Source organism: Thermobia domestica, chromosome 3 (assembly GCF_964235325.1).
Source record: "Thermobia domestica chromosome 3, izTheDome1.hap1.1, whole genome shotgun sequence".
NCBI classification, from domain to species: Eukaryota; Metazoa; Arthropoda; class Insecta; order Zygentoma; family Lepismatidae; genus Thermobia; species Thermobia domestica.
Window position 1 is genome coordinate 1393510 of NC_137456.1, and position 20431 is coordinate 1413940.

At 36.6% G+C, this 20431-nt stretch overlaps 1 long non-coding RNA gene across 1 annotated transcript in view; it reads right to left on the bottom strand.

The window, feature by feature from the left end:
* Window positions 1–20431, bottom strand: part of LOC145681370 (uncharacterized) — a 369013-nt gene that overhangs the window by 200238 nt on the left and 148344 nt on the right. Inside the window, exon 2 of the long non-coding RNA XR_014130759.1 lies at window positions 2514–2565. This is a non-coding gene — a long non-coding RNA (uncharacterized LOC145681370). The remainder of the gene's footprint in view (window positions 1–2513; window positions 2566–20431) is intronic.

Genomic DNA, 20431 nt, shown 5'->3' on the forward strand with positions numbered 1-20431 from the left:
TCGGGATTATAGTTAATTTGATTTTCAGTTTAGTGACCCTTTCCTCAGTGAGGCCATATGAAACGTAGACCTACAGCTTAATGTGGGATCCGAACGACATGATCTCCAGCCAGAAATCAAACACAGGTCTTCCACGACAAAGGAACTTACGCTAACCGCTTAGCCATCGGGAACACAGCTGTACAAACATATTTTGTCACTTCTAACGATATTATAAACGTCTTTAATTTGCTCCTGTAGAAATCTTTTAAGCATATATCCGGACCACTCCACGCGATCATTTTTTGTTCAGCGCATGTAAGACCCGACGACTGCACAGCTTGGAAAGGCCGAGACAATCTTTTAATATGGACTAGACTGCGGTTGGTCCAATATTCAAGGTTGACTGAATTTTCTCGTATGTGATACGGTGATAATATTTTACAAGGTGTCTTCTACGACATTTTATCCGTAACTACGGTGCTAGGTCTCCCAAAGAGATATTTATTCGTCAGAATTTGTCAGGCGCCTTTAAATCCAGAAACCAATTAAAAATGGTTGCTTGTGAAGGAGCAGAGTCCCCAAAATGCTGTTCTAAACGATCATAAAATATTTGGAAACGACTCAGTGGAATGTATCGAAATAGTTTTATTGACTATGGAAATTTAGATGAAAAAGACGATTTCAAATGTAATATTTAATGAAAAAAGATAACAACATCTATTTATTCCCCTTAGAATTTTAATTTTAATTCGATTATAGCTTCGGCCAGCCTATCGTTTCCTTCGCCCCTTTAGTTCAATGTTTTGTAATTGATTATATTACTATATGTGCTTAAATACTTCATGAAGTTTTCATGGATATTGACAATTGTGCCTCCTGGTGTTTAAAGCTTAATTTATTTTAATTTTAAAATTAAGATTGTTATGTTCTGAAAAGTTATAGTTACCAAACTTAATCATAATACAATTTAGTAGATTTTAATGTAGATTTTTAATAAAATTAAACAATACTAAAAACTGTATCTATTATTTCGGGCTTTTGAAAATTAATACATATGCTTTCAAATAAAGACTTCTTCACCGACTTTCAGACACACACACAACCACTGTAATAACAAGCACGTGAAAGTGAAAAAAAAACTTCTGTGTGATTGCGAATACACATTCAATTTCTTTAATTCCATTATAACACCAATTCTTGGTGGGAGCTCATGTGGTTTGAGTCTCACATTAAGTTACAGTTCCACATCTCGTTGTTTAAAGAGATGCTAAACTGAAATCCAACCAAAGAATAACACAAACTATAAATTCGGTAATATACCTTTTCCAAAATCCTCAAGCATACATAGTTGCACAGTGCTAGTGTAACATACTATAACTGCCTGGGTATCCAGCAAGTTCTACGGGCCATCTTCACATCGGCATTGGGTGGTTCATCCAGAAGTCTATAACTTTGCAACTATTGGGTCCACAGGCACAAAATGAATATCCGTGGAAACCTAAAGTACCGCAGAAAAACTTTTGTATCAAGTCTTCTTGCAAATTCTGCGAAAGTGAAGTGTCCAAAGTGAGAAAAAGGAAATAAATATGTTTTTACTCTTAATTGTTTTAGATTTTGATCGTTTACCGTAGCATCATACGAAGCGGAAATCAAACAATATGTGATTCAAATCTATATGTTTTTCTTCCTATTCAATGTAGGTGATTTAGGATTTAGATTTCTGGACTCTCAGCATCGAAGGCCATTTAGCCCGTGAAGTTTTGAGGGATGACGTCCTTCGGCGAGCACACTATCCGGGGAAAGGGAAGGAAGAAGGGAGTGGGGAAGAAGGGAAGCGGCCTGGGACCTATAAGTTAGGTACCACCCGGCATTTACCTGGTATGAATGAGAAAAACCCAGGAAAAACTCATTCAGGGTGACTGGCCCGAAAAAGCGTTTTACATTTTTTCGATCGAGTGCCCCACCAAGAATCGAACCCGGGACCGCTCGCACCGAAGGCGAGAGCGTTAGCGACTACGGTATGCGGACCACCCTTTTCAATGTAGTTTAAGCTCAATGCTCTCAGACATTTGCGTCAGTCTTTGAAGTGATAACTTGCGTTTCTACATCACTCCAGGCATTAAATCCATGACACGGAGGGGAGGCTTCGATACTTCTTTAGGGCTAATGCAACAGAAGATTCTGTCAGTTTGAACCCTTTTTAGGACATCAGCGCCTGAATGAAATCCTCTAAAACTATCTTCAGTTGGCAGGGAACATGTGGTGCTGCGTATCATTAAAACAACTAAGTTTAGAAGAAAAATTGAGCAGTTACCCGAATGGCCTTCCAGTACATGAATTTCAGGTAAGGAATTCTGTAACGTCCTGATTTATAATTAGAATATTTTTACTATTACAATTGCTTGCATTGATTCTTTTCTTTCTTCGCTGGCGCTGCGTGAATCGAAAAACAGAATTGTAAGAAAAGATCATAATTCTACTAAGCATTAAACGTAGAAGCTTCCGAACAGAGAAACATATATGCCACTTACTTGTTTCTCAAGAGCCCCTCGCAGTCTCAGGTCTTCTGTATCCGAATGGTCACTGGAAAATAAAAATATTTATAGCTGTATTACTATTATTATAAGTACTAGTAGTAGTTATAATAAACATGGCATCAAAGCTAATGTTGCTAGATACAAGTTGTAGAAAATTAACCTACAAAGCAAGTACCTCTTCCATATTCTTTCAGCAACGAATCTGAAACTAATCAAGTAAATTGAAGACTGCATTTTATGATACCCAAAGGATTCTTCTGTGATGTAGTCCTTAAAGGTCAGAATCATTTTGAAATTATCTATGAAAGAAAATATTTATGTATGGAAGGAAACATCCATTACTGTTGGTAATCATATTCATTTCTCGAGCACAAATACAGTCATTCGAACCTAGATTGGTCTACATGGATTTCATAGTGAAAAAACACTGTATAGACGAGTTTCCTTAATATTCTGATGTGGTGACATGGATCGTCATGGAAATTGTCAAAGAGTGTTGTGTGGATATATATTAAGTTACAGGTACGAGGAGGAGTCAAAAAGTAAAGGAACTTCTGCAATTACTCTCACTAGGGTTTGGTAACACTGCTAGTATGCAGCGCTGAATTAGTGTCTTCTGCAGCACTTCTATGGAATGTGTCACTCTTACTCCCGCGTTAGTCGTTGGAGTGTAGCAGACCGTTAAACATAGCAGCTCTATTGTCGATCTGCACCAAGAACGAAATGAGGACACTGGTTTGCTTTTTGATTTTGGAAGGTGTTAAACCTACGGAAGTTATTCGTCCAATGCAAGTGCAGTATGATGACAGTTGTTTATCGCAAAGGAAGATCTACGAATGGATAGAGCGTTTCAAACAGAGAACTTCTTCTTTATGTGCCGAGGAAATATTGGTCAGGCCATCGACGTCAAGGACTAAGGACAATTTGAATGTCGTTGAAGGTATGGCCGTGGAAAACAGACGAATCACAGTGGACGAAATCGTCAATACTTTACGTATCAATCGTGGTTCAGTGATGCAGAAATCACTGATGAGGTTCAAAATTGGTTACAAGTGCAACCGAGAAACTTCTTTTTTTTCGACGAAATCAGAAAACTTCTGAAACGTTGGGAAAATTGTGTTGAAGTCCAGGGAGATTAAGTAGAAAAATAAGTTATGTTTCAGTTTTCTATCATTAGAATAAATGTACCTTTTCTCAAAAATCCCTTTACTTCTTTACTTCTCGTATTATTATGTATTTAATTGAAAGTAGGCGGCACCATCTTCTACTTCCGTCTCAATTTACTTCATTCTACAATTTCCATCTTCTACTTCCATCTTTTCTAATTTTGATTCTGAATATTTTCCTTTTGCCCTTTTATCCTTACCTTTTGTGTCTTAATCTCGATAAGGATATTATAAAATTGTCTCTATTTATATAGGGTAGAGCAATTATCGTACACGGCAGTTTGGACTTTCCCATCACCTTTTATTATAAAAGATCCTCTTGAGTACACAAGTATATTACAATAGGTAGATCTCTCTAATATATAGGTAAAGTAAGGAACCCAATGACCAGGTGTCGCAGGCCTTTTGTAGGTGAGGTTGCTCTCTTTGACCAGGCGTCGTAAGAGAGAATGAGAGTTTGTGTGATTAGGTATCTCTCGGTGACCGGGCGTCGTGAGAGAGAAAGGGAACCCAATGACCAAGAGTCGTAGGGCTTGTAGGAAAGGTATCTCTCAATTGACTAAGCGTCGTGACAGGGTAAGGTGTTCCCAATGGCCAGGCGCCTTAGGGCTTTGCTGGTTTGATCAACCTAGAGAGATTGATGATTCTTTTGGTGTGCTGCTGTCTTTTATCCTAAAATGTCGGCTACCTTCGTTGATCTCCGTCTTGCCGACTGTTGGCGATGGTGGCGACTCTTCTTCGGTACTGTCATCTGCGCGGTATTTATTTACTGCAAACACGTGTAATAAACACATGGCTACAGCCTGATGTGAAGACATGCGGAACCTTACAATATATACTAGAAATTATATTGAACCTCGGCGAGTGATCTTGTACCAACTGGTTGCGTAATATGACGGTGGTTTCGTAATTTAAATGCTTGATTATGATTGTATGTTTTTTAACCTGTAATGGAAACCAAAGGATTAACTGACGTCATTCGTCAGTTGGATATAAAACAAGGTCCGTAGCGTACTTCCTTTACATTTTGGTTGTTTATTATTTTTATTTTTTATTTACAAAAATATTGTTAAATTGTATAGTAGATAACCGACAGTATATTTAAGTCATGTAAAGTTATAATCTTCAACGATTAAGAGCATAATGGCCAAGTATAGGATCCTCTTTGAGGAAATTGTAATTATTCAAAAATTTGAAAGACGAAATTAAAATAACATTATAAGCCGTGTTTGAATGGCAGGTTGAGACAAGTAGTTCCTTGAACTGTAGAGCACATTTATTGTATTTCATGTTGTTACTTTTTCTGTTTTGTTAGTTTCGCTTTTCTCTTCTCTCTGTTTATAATAAATATTTATTATTTTTTTAAAAAATTATTAGTTGTCAATGGTATAATTTTTAAAAAGTTTGGAATATATATATATATATATATATATATATATATATATATATATATATATATATATATATATATATATATATATATATATGTGTGTGTGTGTGTGTGTGTGTGTGTGTATGTACGTATGTATGTATATTAGTATATCGTGGGGAATTCAAGACGAAAATGGGAATTTATTACTCTCGACATAGGATTTTATAACGTTTCTAGCTGGTATCACTGAGCTAGTGGTGGTGCCGTTAACTGCAAAAGAAGACAATTTCACATTCCTAGTCTGTTTAATTTCAGCCTTAAGAAAAAAGGACAATACTTGTCTGAAAGATAGTTCACGCTATGTTTAATTAATATCCGATTATTTTTACGAAATTTGTCATAAAACATATACTACCAGTATGGTTAATTCACTTTTTGTTTTCGGCCTAAATAATTGGGATAATTTTGAGCTATCAAGGAAATTAAGACCATTTAGACCAAAATCTAGTAATGTTTTACGTAAGATTGGATGCGAATTTGTTTTGTTACGTGATGGATATGAATAATTAGTAACTTCAAACAATAAACAGTGCTTTTATCAATTTCATTAAGATCCAGTGAGCCTTACGAAGTTAATGTTGAAAAGCTGACACGAAATCAGGTCAAATTAAATCGTCGAGAATCGCCTACATTCACTTGAACAACATTGCAAAGTCGGTTTAATATTGGAGAGAATATTCTAAAGTTATTTTGAGTGAAAATCTCCTTTCAGAGAAGTTGAAATAGTTGGTTGAGGAAGCTGTTTTGATCTTTCCGATGGAGCATCCGCAGTTGCCACTCGTTGATTGACAAAAGAGCATCAGAGTTAATTGTCGCCATAGGAACGCGCTCTCCACCGCAATTCGGTTGTCATCTCTGATCCTTGATATCATGATACTCTCACTCGACGAGAAAAACAACGTCAGCGATGAAAAATGGTCAAAGCAATAACATTAAAAAAACAACAAAGGAAAAACGCGGTCACCAAGTGCTGCGACCACTTTTATAGCAGTTGAGCAGCCCTTAATGTTTTAATACCTCAACTTCTAACGTTTCAATGAAAATATTTTCAAGTCTATAATCGAAATAGATCCCGGCTACTTTTAACGCATATTGCGGTACAGTGAAGGAGTCATGTAACTCACAAATTGGAAAGACTCATGTATATACATACATACATACATTTGGTGGTCTTTATATCTGACTTTAGGGATTTTTTAAGACTAATTCTAAAATGAGGAAATGAAAATACACTGATCTGTTTCCATCCAGAAAAATTTATTGAGGAAGTTTGCGTTCATCGAAGTGCGGAACTATAGTCGTAATAAGAGCTTTAAAAATTCCAAACATTTGTTTGACCAATTTATACAACTTTTATAAATCTATGCGACTCTAAGGCCTTTAAAGAGCCCTTTCACAGGTCTTCAGTATTCGTTGGCATTTGTTTATGTGAAGATCATTTTATAAGAGCTCGTTGGGAAACACGTCCAAAGACTGGCAGTTTTACTATTTTGGTGGTGGTGTGAGCCTCCACTTTGTTTAGCAAATAATTACTGCATAACTTAGAAGAATGTTTGAAATCATTATCCTGTTGTAGTACAAAATTACAGCTCAAAGTCCGCATTCCTAATAGAATTGCATGTCTCACTTAAATTTTGTGATACACATTTTTGTACATTATTCCGTTCATTTGAATGAAGTCACCAAATTGATTGCCTGTAAAACATCCTCATACTGTGACACTGCCTTTTCCATGTTTTACTCTAGGCGTTACATAGTCGGCACGAAAACGCTTTTCGAGAGAGTGACGCACATTCATCTTGCGTTGGGAACCGAAAAGTTGAAATATAGATTCATCGGTCCAGAATACTCTCTTTTATAGTTCCCAGGCGGAGTCTTTATATATTTGCCTAAAAATACCATTTTGCAATGCTTTCTACCCTGAGGAATGGTTTCTTTATCCCAAGGTCACCTAAACACAAAAACAATGCAGATTTCGGAGCGCATTCCTATCTGATACCAATTGGCAACGGCTTTTTCGTAGTTATTTTGTTACATCTAATGAATTTGTCCTTACGACAAATTGTTATTTCTATATAACAGTATGTTTCAAGAGTCCGACGCACTACATCCACTAATATTTACTTGTACTCTCCGCTTTTTCGCAAATGGTAGTTGTTCTCTCTCAAAATATCCACTTGAGCCAGTAATTCGATACTTAATTCAATGTTTTTCTTCCGGATTGTATAATGCTTGCACATTATTTACATTATTTTACAGGTTCGATATTTCGAGTGAAAACAGCACGATCGAATAACACAGATTCGCTCCAAATTTTGCTCATATACGATACAATTCAATAGCAAACATATATACGTTTCTGGCGTAAAGTTACACACCCTGATAAAAGTTATTGCAAACACCACTAGATGTCGTTGAACGATGCATCAACAGCCAAAGCTTTACATTCGGTGTGTGTTCGTTAGTTAACTGTTTACTTCAAAGTAGTTTTCCTCGCATTTTTGTATTCTAAGCCTACCTTCACACTAGGATCTTGTGAGCCGCTTGCGTAAGGCACTCATGCGAACCTGTAGTATGAAGGCATTGAACAATTCTCGGCCGCTCGAAGATCGTGATACATGCCAGAAGAGGCAGCCATTCTAGAGCCAGAAGAAGTTACAGCTTTATTCTTGGCGATAAATTTCAAGAGAAAAAGAAGAAGAGGATATAAAATAATATGTATTTATCCTATAAATCGATCAAGACTGGAAGAATGTTCTTTTTACAATCTCTTTCTAAAATAAGAGCAAATGAAATATTTTTTTTTTTTTTCAATTACTTCAGGGCGTATACATATTTTCGTTTGGAGAACTGTAGATATAATAGTATAAAATATGTGTTTCATTAGAGTAACACCAAAATGAGAAAATTGTCAATATCAAATATGTCACTTTTCTCCATTCCAACTGAGTTTACGCTCACGTCTAAAGGGCTTTTATAAGAATGCGTGTTATTTTTTCCCCGCCAGCAGCCTCTCAAGTCAACTCCTAGCGGGGTGATCTTCATAGCAGCCCACAGCCGCGTCTCGCTTGCATTGAAGCGCATGTGAGAAGGCGTACATTTAAGACAATGTAAAGCTAGCAGCTGCAGCTCACAAGAGCGGCTCAGAGAATCCTCGTGTAAAGGCTATCTTATGTGAACATTGTTGCTTATTTCACAACGTAAGACCAACAACCAGATTTTTATATAGACGCAATGTCTTTTTTTCTAAAATTCTGAAGAATCAGTAGTTTGCTCAGATACAATGACATATGTATATAAGCCAACATTCAGAAGTATTGTTCCACTTTCGACTTAAAGCCATAAATTCTAGTATAAAATTTAAACAAATATAACAGGTTTGAATAATCGATAAGATTCCGTTTTCGACTTTATTAATGTTTTCCAAATACGTAAAAATCCCTTTGCGTATGATTAGAATAAAGGTTTAAGCCCATCTCGAATTTATAGTACTTGGCACAAATGCTTCGTCCCTGATTTAGGAATTAAGGAATAAGTTACTTACAATACTTTTGCTGAGCTCCTCCGTGGCTAAGCGGTTAGCGTACGCGCATTTGGCGTGGGAGACCCGGGTTCGATTCCCAGCGGGAGCTCGTGTGGTTCGGATTCAACGTTAATCAGTAGGTCCACGTCTCATATAGCCTCGCTGCTGAAAGGGACGCTAAACTAAAATCAACTCAACTAAACTCAATACTTTTGCTCTCCTCATAATCTATAGAAATCAGTGAAAATCTAATCTAATATAAATAAAATGGAGAGTTTGTTTGTCTGTCTGTCAGTCTGTCTGTCTGTGTACGGCCTGGGAACGAGACGAGTGGACCGAGAGTTACCAAATTTTGGTCAGGGATACCTTGCCCCAGACCCCAGATCAAGATGAAGCCCTTTTTTCAAATTTTGAACCAGGGGGTCTCAGGAGGGCATTTACCGGAACCGGCTTGGGAACCAGACAAATTGACCAAGAGTTACCAAATTTTAGGCACGAATACCTTGGTCCAGGCTCCAGACCAGAGTTAAACGTTTTTGTCAAAATTCGAAACAGGGCGGTTTCAGGGGGACGTTTAGCGGTACATATAAAAGTAGTAGAAAATGACCGATATTAGTGTCGAATTCATAGTTTTCGCTGTCGCTGAAATCATTGTTGAAACTCCGATCGCATTAACTTCCAAATTCACGCTATTCTACTCCGGGCCGGGAGTGACCGGGGGGTGAGATACCGAGAAATAAAAAAGTAATCCAAAATGACCGATATTAGTGTCAAATCCATAGTTTTCGCGGTCACTGAAATCAATGATGACACTTCCATTAGCGATCACTTGCAAATTTAGTTACAATTGTATGCGGGTCGGGAGTCATCGGGGGGGGGGGGGGGGGGGTACCGAGACATGTAAAAAATAGCCCAAAATGACGGGTATTAGTATCAAATACATAGTTTTCGCGGTCGTTAAGATCAATCGGGATACTTCCACAGGCGTTGACTTCCAAATACAGCCCCTGTGCGAAGCTTGGGTATATTCAACTAGTTAAGAATAAACCAGGGGGTAAGAGTGAGGGGGAATGTGGGAAGACGCTGTTACCCCACTTTCAAAAAATATTTACGGCGTCCCTGTACTTCCTAAAAAAAAATACAATGGTCAAAGATAGGCACGGGGGAAGGCGTGACGTTATCCATCCCCCTACCTTTTCAGATCCACTTTCACCCTGGAATAAACCATATTAAATGTCAAATTAAACATTATAATGTCCATCAACTGGTGAGATGACATTCCGGTTTCAGCCCGTAATAAAAGTTTACATTTCTTTGTTGCATGCAAATAGAAATGAAAGATCAAATCCTATGACTGTTCAATATTTGCGTTGATGAATTTTATTTGAATACAGTAGCTCATAGGAAATCACTGTCTCGAAAGTTATTAGATTATTTGACATAATTTTATACCTCAGTCAGTTTCTAAATTTTTAATATCGAGTGTTGATTTTATGTTATTCACAAACATTAAAAAAAAAAAAAGAAGGATGAACTTCTAAATCAAGTAAATAGAATAAAAATTAAGATTATTAAATTTGAAGAATAATCAAAAAACGCTGGTGTAAGAAACTACACCAATGACATTTTCTGCTGTAATTTACAGGCACCAAAAGAAGGCAAACTCCATACTTTACGTATCCTATAAGACAATCCTCTTATATGCAGTGTTCGTAGGTTTCCTGAAGAAAATTTCTCTCGACTAACACAAAATTATCCTTTTTCTTAACAAATTTTCCCTAGTTCGTTGAGTGTCAAATTCCTATGCGACAAATTATGTGATAAGGTTAATTTAGCTATATTAAGGAAGTGCCAACCGCCTTTGTTTTATTCATTTGTTTTTTCCTTCACTTATTTTTAACAAGGGGCCGCGTTGGCTCAGTGGTAGAGCGTTCACTTCTGGTGCTTGGGGCCCCGGGTTCGATCCCAGCCCCCGCCAAGTGAACTTTGTGGTGGACAAACACCGTGTGCGTGGGTTTTCTCGGGGTCCTCCCGTTTCGCCTCACTTTCTTAATTCCGCCATTTCATTCAGTTCTCATCTTCGCCGTCTCCTTTAGCCTAGCGAGCATAACCGTGGGACGTAAAATTCAGATTTCATTTCATTTCATTTTTTCTTGTGTGTAGGATCTCTGGTTCCATCTCAACTCACGCCTAGTGGACTTTGTGGTGGACAAACATAGTGTTCGTGGGTTTTCATGGGGTTCTTCCATTTCCTCCCACTTTATTCATTCCACGATTGCATTCATTTCTCATCGGTAGTCAGCAAAAGGATGGAACGTAATACTGAAATATTTTTATTTTTTAACAAAAAACAGACACAAATACACCCAGCCAGCACTCGGTGCAAATCACACTATGGTCAACATACACAAACTATTGTCATTGTATTGGTTTATTTGTGAAGAACAAAGAAAAATTTAAACATAATTGGTTATTCAGTGTGGAAGACCAATCAGAAAACAACCATTAGGAAAACCTAGGCGCAAATGGGAGGACAACATTAAGATGGATCTCGCAGAGATGGAAATACAAAGTAGAAACTGGATCCAATTGGCTAAGAATAGAAGTCAGTGGAGAGCTTCTGTGAACACGGCATTGAAGCCATAGAGTTAGTTACTTAGTTAGTTAGGTTATTCAGTCAGCACAAGAATTTCCCACAATTTTTCACGTTTTATCGAAAAATTCCCTTTTCTAGTTCTTGCTAAATTTACCTACGAAATTTCCCTATATTAGGGAAATTTCCCTTAAATTATGAATACTGCTTCCATGCACTACTACACAGACACCAACTTGTTCCGCCCCGTTGGTGCGTAATATGATTTGAGATTGGAATTTTTGCAGTATGATGTACTTTTAGCAACTTGTCCGTTTTCAACTAATACTTTGTTAAGTATGGACGTAATATTTGCCCTATATTTTTACAATAAGTACAGTTTAGTACAAAATGCAATCTATATACTGTATTATATAAACATGAAAATGACTATGTTTATGATTTTATAACCCTTGAACCACCCAACTGATCTTGATCATTTTTTTTAACATAGGTGGACTTCGGTACTTGGAGTGACGTTGTTATTTCATTTTGATAGTACAACGTAGGGGAGGGGAAAAGGAAGATATTAAAAATCATCCTAAAAATGACCAACATTAGTATGGAATCCATAGTTTTTCGGATCGTTGAGATGAACACTGATACATCCGGAGCCGTTTAAATCCAAATTCATCCTGCAAGTTGGGAGAGGGGAAGGGTAGATATACAAAACTCATCGAAAATGACACATATTAGTGCCGCATTCATAGTTTTAGGGGTCGCTGAGATGAACAGTGATAATACTGATTCCGTTTAAATCCAAATTCACCACTTTATATCAAAAATGAAATTATTCTTTCTGAGCGAAGAACGGACATTCTGCTAGTTATATATATGAAACAATTAAGTTTCAAAAAATATATAATATGAAGGCTATATCATACGTTGAAATAAAGTGTGTCATACATAGAAGTACCCTTGGTGTAAAAAATACATCGACCCTTCTAGCGCAGGTTGTCTATTTACCTGTGTTTTGTTTGTTTTGTATGGTGTAATAACAGCAACGGAAAATCTAATTATATACGCCAAATCATAAATAAATGTCCGTAAAGGTAAACTAAATATTTTTCTTCAGGACATAAAAATACATTGAATCATTATTAAAAATATATTACTTCAGTAAATTAGCTTTATTAATATTTTTAACGCATTTATGATTATTATTTTTATATATTTGAAACATTTTTTTAAAAATACTTGGTTCCACATTTTAAAAATAAATTTAAACATTTAATGTTGTTCGAATATTGCTCATAATATAGTTGACTGCTAATAGACAGATGCATTTATGTTTTTCCCGTTGGTATGGAATTGATAACAAAGCGAATATAATGCAGTCTGTACTATTAATTGCAAAGGCCATTATAATAAAATAACTAATTCTATGAATCATATATGGAGTTTCATTTTTTCCCTCTTTCATACTACGTCTCATTGAAATTAGTGTAATGGAATCCATTTTATATTTTTTTTCCTTTTCTTCCATTTTGAAATCATATTCATCACCTGAGGGATAAATTCTGTAGAAGCAATGTCATAAATACCACTACAAATGTAATGAAATGTAATGAGTTTAGTTTACTATTAAATTTGCATGTATGAAAACAGGTGCAGATTGAATTCGCTACCAAGTAAAATAGTTATCCAAAAATAATTTTTAATGTATTTTATCACTACTTTATATCATTATTATTATTATTATTATTATTATTATTATTATTATTATTATTATTATTATTATTATTATTATTATTATTATTATTATTATTATTATTATTAAATGTCGACTAAAAGCAGGGAATTCGTGTTACTATTCGGTTCAAAATCTGTTGTCATCACGAATTCTGTCGAGGAATTTGAAGCTTAAAATATACAAAACGATAATCATGCCTGTTGCTCTGTGTGGCTGCGAAACATGCTCACTTACTCTAAGGGAATAACATAGACTGAAAGTATTTGAGAACAAGATCCTGAGACGAATATTCGGACCCAAGAGGAGCGGGAATCGCGGAAACTTCATAACGAGGAACTACATAATTTATACGGTTTACCCAACATTGTTAGGTTCGTCAAGTCTAGGAGGCTTAGGTAGGCGGGTCATGTAGCTAGAATGGAAGAAAGTAGAAACGCTTTCAAAGTCTTGACAGGAAGACCAATCGGAAAACGACCATTAGGAAGACCTAGGCGCAGATGGGAGAACAATATTAAGATGGATCTCGCAGAGATAGGAATACAAAGTAGAAACTGGATGCAGTTAGCTAAGGACAGAAGTCAGTGGAGAGCTTTTGTGAACGCGGCATTGAACCTTCCGTTTCCATAGGCCACAGAGTTAGTTATTATTATTATTATTATTATTATTATTATTATTATTATTATTATTATTATTATTATTATTATTATTATTATTATTATTTTGTAATTCAGTTTAATAAAAATGTTACAATATTATTAGAGTTTAGTGAAAAAATGTTCAAAGATTCTATTCCAAATTAACAAAGGGGCCGATCCTAGAGAGGGCAGGGAGCCCGGGCCCTAAATGCATATGTGGGTCCCATGGTATTTTTATGAATATGTATTTTATATGTAATTTTTACTGTTATATATATATTTTTATGAATATACCATATTTGGCATAATTTGAATGTAATTTCTCTTAAAATCCTCATATATGGCTTCTTAGACCCTTTTATGCAACTAAACACACATCTGAATCCCCCTTCCCCCTTAAAGTTACGGGGAAATCGGCGTGCTTGCTAATTGGTATATTTCATAGGGATGAACTGAATGATTGGATGGGTCTAAATCTTCATGCTCCAGGCAAATTTTTTACTTTCTAAACAATTGATGAATGATATTCACACCACATACTAAAATGAAAGTGATACTGAGTTATATCTTGTTGAAGATTTTTTTTTCATTATCTCAATAGTAGGACGGCAGCACAGAGAAGGGTTAATGATATAAAGTTCAGAATTATATGTATTTAACTCTTACACTTTGATTCCTGTTTGTTTTAATACTACCTTGATCAGAAAGTTCCCACAATCAAAACAATATAGCGCTCTTACTCATCTCATTTGACCTTTTCTTCCTCTATGGTTTGCCACAACTACCAGCGATATTCCCTCCCAATTTGAATATCTATTCTCTGAGCGTCTGGTCACCATCGACGAAACTTGATTCCTCTACGAGACTCCAGAAAAGAAACGCCAGCCCATGAAATGGAGGCATATTGGAAGCTCTCGTCTCAAGAAGGCACGATTGGGACTATTCGTGCGGAAACAAATGACGACCGTTTTCTGGGATCACGAAGGGATATCGAATGGCTCCCTCCCAATACGTCCATCGACAGTGAGGGCTACTGCAGTTCACTGCATAGACTCCGCCGACGCATCCAACAACGCCGACAAGGAAAATTGGGCCATGGCGTTCTTCTCCAACACGATATTGCACGGCCACATGTCGGTCGCCAGACAATTGCCACAGTGCATAAACTAGGGTGTAGTGTATTGTCGCATCCTCCATATTCGCCGGATCTGGCTCCTAGCGACTATGCTTTATTCGGCACAATGAAAGGGGACATGAGAGGTAAAAAGTTCAACACAAATGATGAACTCCACGCATTTGACCGCCAGTGGAAGAGAGATACCCCAAAGAATTGTTTGCTATCCAAATAAGGAAGCTTTCAGAACGGTGGCAAAGGTGCATAGACATTGACGGGGAATACCTCTAAAATTAACTGTAATCGTTTGTTCAATAAATGGTTCCTGTGAAAACACGTTACAACAAGTAAGTTTGCCATTTGTGTAAGTGACAGAGTGTTGAGTACATCTGTTTGGGTACATGTTTCGGTTTTTGTAATGGAGTTAATTTTTCAACAACGAGTGTATATTAAATGTTGCGTTTAAAACGTATTCAATAGTGCAAACACCTTGGGAATCTTTCGGCAATGATACTGTAAACAAAACAGTGGTTTACCAGTGACAAGCACCAAATGAGTCAAGACCGAAAACAACACATCGTTTTCACTCGAAATGGTGATGCTCACGGATTTCATGGATTAAAATAGTGTTATGCATAATGAATTTCTGCCAGAAAGCTAGACAGTCAACAAGAAGTTCTACATTTGGGCGTTATGAAGCGTTTGCGTGAAGCAATATGCCTAAAAAGAAAAGATATCTGGAATAACAACTTGTGGATTTTGCATGATGACAACGGAATGTTGACCAATGGCCATTATCCATGAGTTTCTCGCCAAAAACGTAACGAACACTGGCGCAAATGCCGGGAGGATGAGAGGGACATGTCCCCTCCAATCTTGGAATTGGGGGGACTGTCTCCCCCAATAATCCGATGTAAAATGTGTTTTTTGAAGAGAAATGTGATGATTTGTTTCCGATTGCCACAAAGGAAAGTGAGATGAAATTGATGTCCCCCAGAATAAGCCTTAAATGTGTCGGCCTCCCACTGTTGAAGATAAGTCTGCTCCCCTGATCCTCCACAGCATTATTTTTCAACTTCATAAAATATTTTGAACATCGCTAAAAAAAAAAAAATAGGATGGGAACGGTCTTACCCCCCCCCCCCCAATGTTGATGACAGATTTGCACCGCTGGTAAGGAATACTATTCCGTAGCCACCAAATTCACCCGATTTCGCTCCGTGCGACATTTTCCCGTTTGAACAACTCAAGAAACCATTACTTGGGGTAAATTCACATTCCAAAGTTTTACATTCCAAAGGTGAGGTAACCTCACTTCTAGTACTTGTGGGGTAAATTCACATTCGTACAAGTTACACATCTTGCGGTTAGATGGCAGGAACTTCCTCCAGCAATTGACATCTACCGGGCAAAATTGAAACATCAAACGATCCTCTTTATTATAGTTACCAGACTCCTATTCTAACTGGAGGCTTTCTATTGCAAGTGTGCCTCTGCTGGTGCTGCTGTCGAGGTGTGTGTCGAAATCTTTCAACAGTTGGGTACGGACAGAGTTGCTACATTGAAACATTCCGAATTATTTCATGGGCTTCGCTGTCCACTGTCTTGTTAGCCTACGATCCTCACTCGTCAAGACCAAAGGATTCAACGACAAATTGGCAACTCAGCCGAGGTCATTCACCTTTTCCCCAAAAAGTAAAGGAAAGGCTTCCTCCGTAAGAGGGGGCCGGAGGTTGGGTCGAAGTGTGTTTCACATATTATCCGAGGGCACACTTGAAATATATAGTTTCTATGTTTGGAACTCAGGATGACCTAGTAACATGATTATGCCGGCTAGACTAAAAGAGACGTTGATGATGAGAAATGAATGAAATAGTGGAATGAAAAAAAGTGGAAGGAAACGGGAGAACTGCGAGAAAACCCATTCACACAGTGTTTATAGACCACAAAGCTGACTTGGCGCAAGATGGTTTCAAACCAAGGACACCTTCTACTAGAGGTAAACGTTCTACCACTAAGCCAGAGAGACCCCCATTTTGAAGAGAAGAAGCAAAAGGAACAGTGATTTAGTTGGAAAAAATATTTACAAAAACTGCTACATTGCACACTGCTGATGAGCCAATTTCTTACTGAACTGCAGAATACGTAAAACAAATGTTTTCCGGAACGCCGTTCCGTCCCAACTAAGCTATTTAGAAAGTTTTTTTGAAAACAGAATGGTAGTCGAAATAAACTTGTAATTTGGAATTCCTGCCCTTATTAGTGGCTTCTGACTAGCATAACTCTGCAACGAAAATGGATGAAACCTTGACTCAGACACATTAAACAAACTGATCGCCATTCTTCAACACTATCAGAGAAAAATAATTCTAAACGATTTGGCCAGAAAATAATAATAATAATAAAGTCTGAAATATGTCAGAATAAAAGGAAATAATGATAGAGCAGTTTTTGAAGCGAATATGCATAAAATTGCTGCAATGCATCAAGTGACAAAAACGTAATTATTTTACGTTCTAGTTTATACAGTTCTTTGTGAACCAACGTGAATAAACGCTTTGGGTATGGATTGAATGAAGATTAGATACAATTTATCCAACATTTCAATATTCAAACATATTTGCTTTGTACATTGTCACTCAGCGTTGTTTTTTTTTTTTTTCATTTCATTACAAAGTTTGTAGAAGAATACAAAAAAAAAACTTTTTGCTGACCATGTTCCATATGCAACTATTTAAATTACAAATCACTTTTTTCTTTTTCTTTTTTTTTTTTTTAGCCTTGCTAAAGGTTTTAACGCAAGGCTTTTAGCGAGAGTGGGTCCAAGCGACAAACAAAGAGCAAATACAATATATGCGGTATCATTTCTGTTGAAAGAGGTCCTTTACACTCTTTTTGGGTAGAAAATACAAAACACAAAATGTTTCTGAAGATCACTAAATTGCACTGGGGAATCTAGCCCGGAGCCGGGGACCTTGGTACCCTCCAGATTGTTTAGTGATAAATAATTGCAGCTTTATTTATATATTTTTGAAAGTTTATAGTAAACTCATGATACACCTATCATATGGCTGCACTTACAAATCATTTAGGTGAGAAACCAAGATTACTTAAGAGAATCAGCAGTAAGGAGACACCGAAATTATCTGACTGTAGATCAGACCATAACAGGAAATTTTTTCATGTTATTTTAATGAACCCTTTAAAATCAATAAGATGAAAATGGGAAATGTAGGTTTTGGAGAAATATTGAACAACTGTTAACTTAATATACATAATAATTTAGGAAATAGCTAGATGGTAATCAAATTTTGTTAAATAATATGATAATAAAATTAGGTAGGAATGAGATAGTAATTAAATTTTGTTAGTTAATATGTATGATTTTTTAGGAGAGATTAGATAGCTCAAGTCCTTTTGTTTTTGTTTTCGAAATTTTTGTTTTGTTTTGTTTGTTTGTTCACTGTTGTTGTATGTTGCGTGCTGTGGTCTCGTCCTTCCCACCCTTTTCCTTGTTCCCTTTCTTCCTTCCAATTATTGCAAATAAAGGATGATGGAAAAGGGTAAAGAAAAATGAAATGGATGATGATAGCCCGTTTCGATTAAAGCCTTCAGATGCCGAAGCTGAAGAGGCGGATCTGAGCATTAAAATAAAAAAGAATAAAATATCACATGGCTAGCACCTCCATTTTTAACTTCTAGATCGCTACTGCTGGACTGTTTGGAAAATTAATAAGGTACTTGCGGCAAATAAGGCCCAGTGCAAAATTTCCTATCTTAGAAGCACTGTAGGAGAAATCCGGAAATGTCGCAAGGAGCGATTATTCACACAATGCCTGCTTGCGAGAGCTCGTGTTCCTGTCCTTGGTAAGACGGAACGCTGGCAGTATTGAATCATCGAGAAGTCAGTTTCCATGTGTTAATATAATTTCCAGAGGCAAGATAAATTTATCTTTTGTGTGTGGAAAAGCGCTAATGCGAAATATGTTGTATATTTGTGATGATCATAGTGTTTAGTACTTGGGGTAGTAGTTGATTCGTTTTAGTTCCAAAACCTGTTTGTAGATAATGATTTATAAAATGACGAGTAGATGGTCGGTAAGTAAGGCCCTCAAAAATCTACTGGCCCTCATTACCCTACAAAATGTGTATGTATTTTTAAATATTTAGAAACTGACAACTCGAATGTGTGTTAGTTTGTTATTCTTTCTTGGCCAATGCCAGCCTCTGTAGTAGGGCGGTCTATTATGTTCGGGCCAAGTTTTTGACTGTAGGGGTTCGCAGATTCGAGTTCTACGTTGGTGCCTTCCATGATCTAAATCTCTAATTATAATGCATGCGAATGGCTCATACCACTGTTTTTTGGATATATTCTAAGCACATTTTTTGTGCGGTTCTGAGCGTTCGAGGTATCGTGATATCGTTCATTACGCGCGAAAGAATGAGTCGGTGACATGCGAAGCTGTAAACGGCGCGGTGTATGGGTATATGATGAATGCATTGTCTTGGTCGACATCGATGATGAGAACTTAATTTTCTACAAGTGTTATCAAATGTAAACATTGTTGAAAGTTAGTGTGAAATCTGTTTTCAATGATGACTTGTTTATTATATGTCCAAGCTTATTCTTTAAACTTCAGTTAGTTGCCACGACTTAACTAACGACTGCATAACACAAAACTACCTATATATTTAATATTTCCTATCCATATTGTTACTAAATATGGTTTTATTATTACAGGTAGTATTTGAAGTGCTGTAAAATGTTAGGTGTTAATTAACTTCCATTGGTCTCTCAGTTAGTAAAATTTTACTTTTCAAATGGTGGGTCTTATTTTCCTACCGTGCGGGTAATAAGGCCATTTTGTACGTTTCTCTTTCAATACGTTTTTCATACATTTAGCTCAATGTTTAAGTTAAAATAAATACACGATAAGATAGATAAAATATTGACAAATAAAATGCATATCAATTTATGTATATTACATTATAAGGATTTATGTAATGAAGCAATTTTTCTTAGGTGGGCCTTATTTGCCGCAAGTACCTTAGGACGAAAACCAGGCCGGTAGCTAGCCCAAAAATGTAGGGAGGGGGGCGGTCGATCTATATTATAGTTCATCACCATATTATAATTCATTTGCAAGCCTACCGTGAAAATTTTAGGGGGGTTGTAAATATTAAGGATGGGCCCGGCCCCTCTAGACCCCCCTGGATACGAGCCTGACGAGAACCTCTGTTCCCAAGAAGATGGGAAGCAATATTTATTTCGCTGATTCTTAAAATAACATTTGATGTTTAAACAATTTAGATTCGTTTCACTTTGTGAAACTATCTGAGAGTTTCGAACTAGAAACATTACATCTGGAAAAAAGAAACAGTATTCCGTTCTCTATTATTGTTTCACCTTTATCGTGATGATGGTCGTTTTGTGATGTTTGTTGTTTTATTTGAGAAATAACGTTGAACATAGAACTGATATATATAACGTTGAATCCATATAAAACGAATTAGCTATCAACTACAATTTTTGCTCTCTTTGGAAACGTCTTAAAAACCAGAAATGTTTCAACCATTTCTGGCTACAACAAAAAAGTGGAGAAATCATATTATTGGGAACCGAATATACACTGGCCAACCAAAACATTATGACAATTTGACCTAATATCTGCTATGTCCACTTTGGCTCCCAAGACAGCAGCAATTCTGTTTGACAT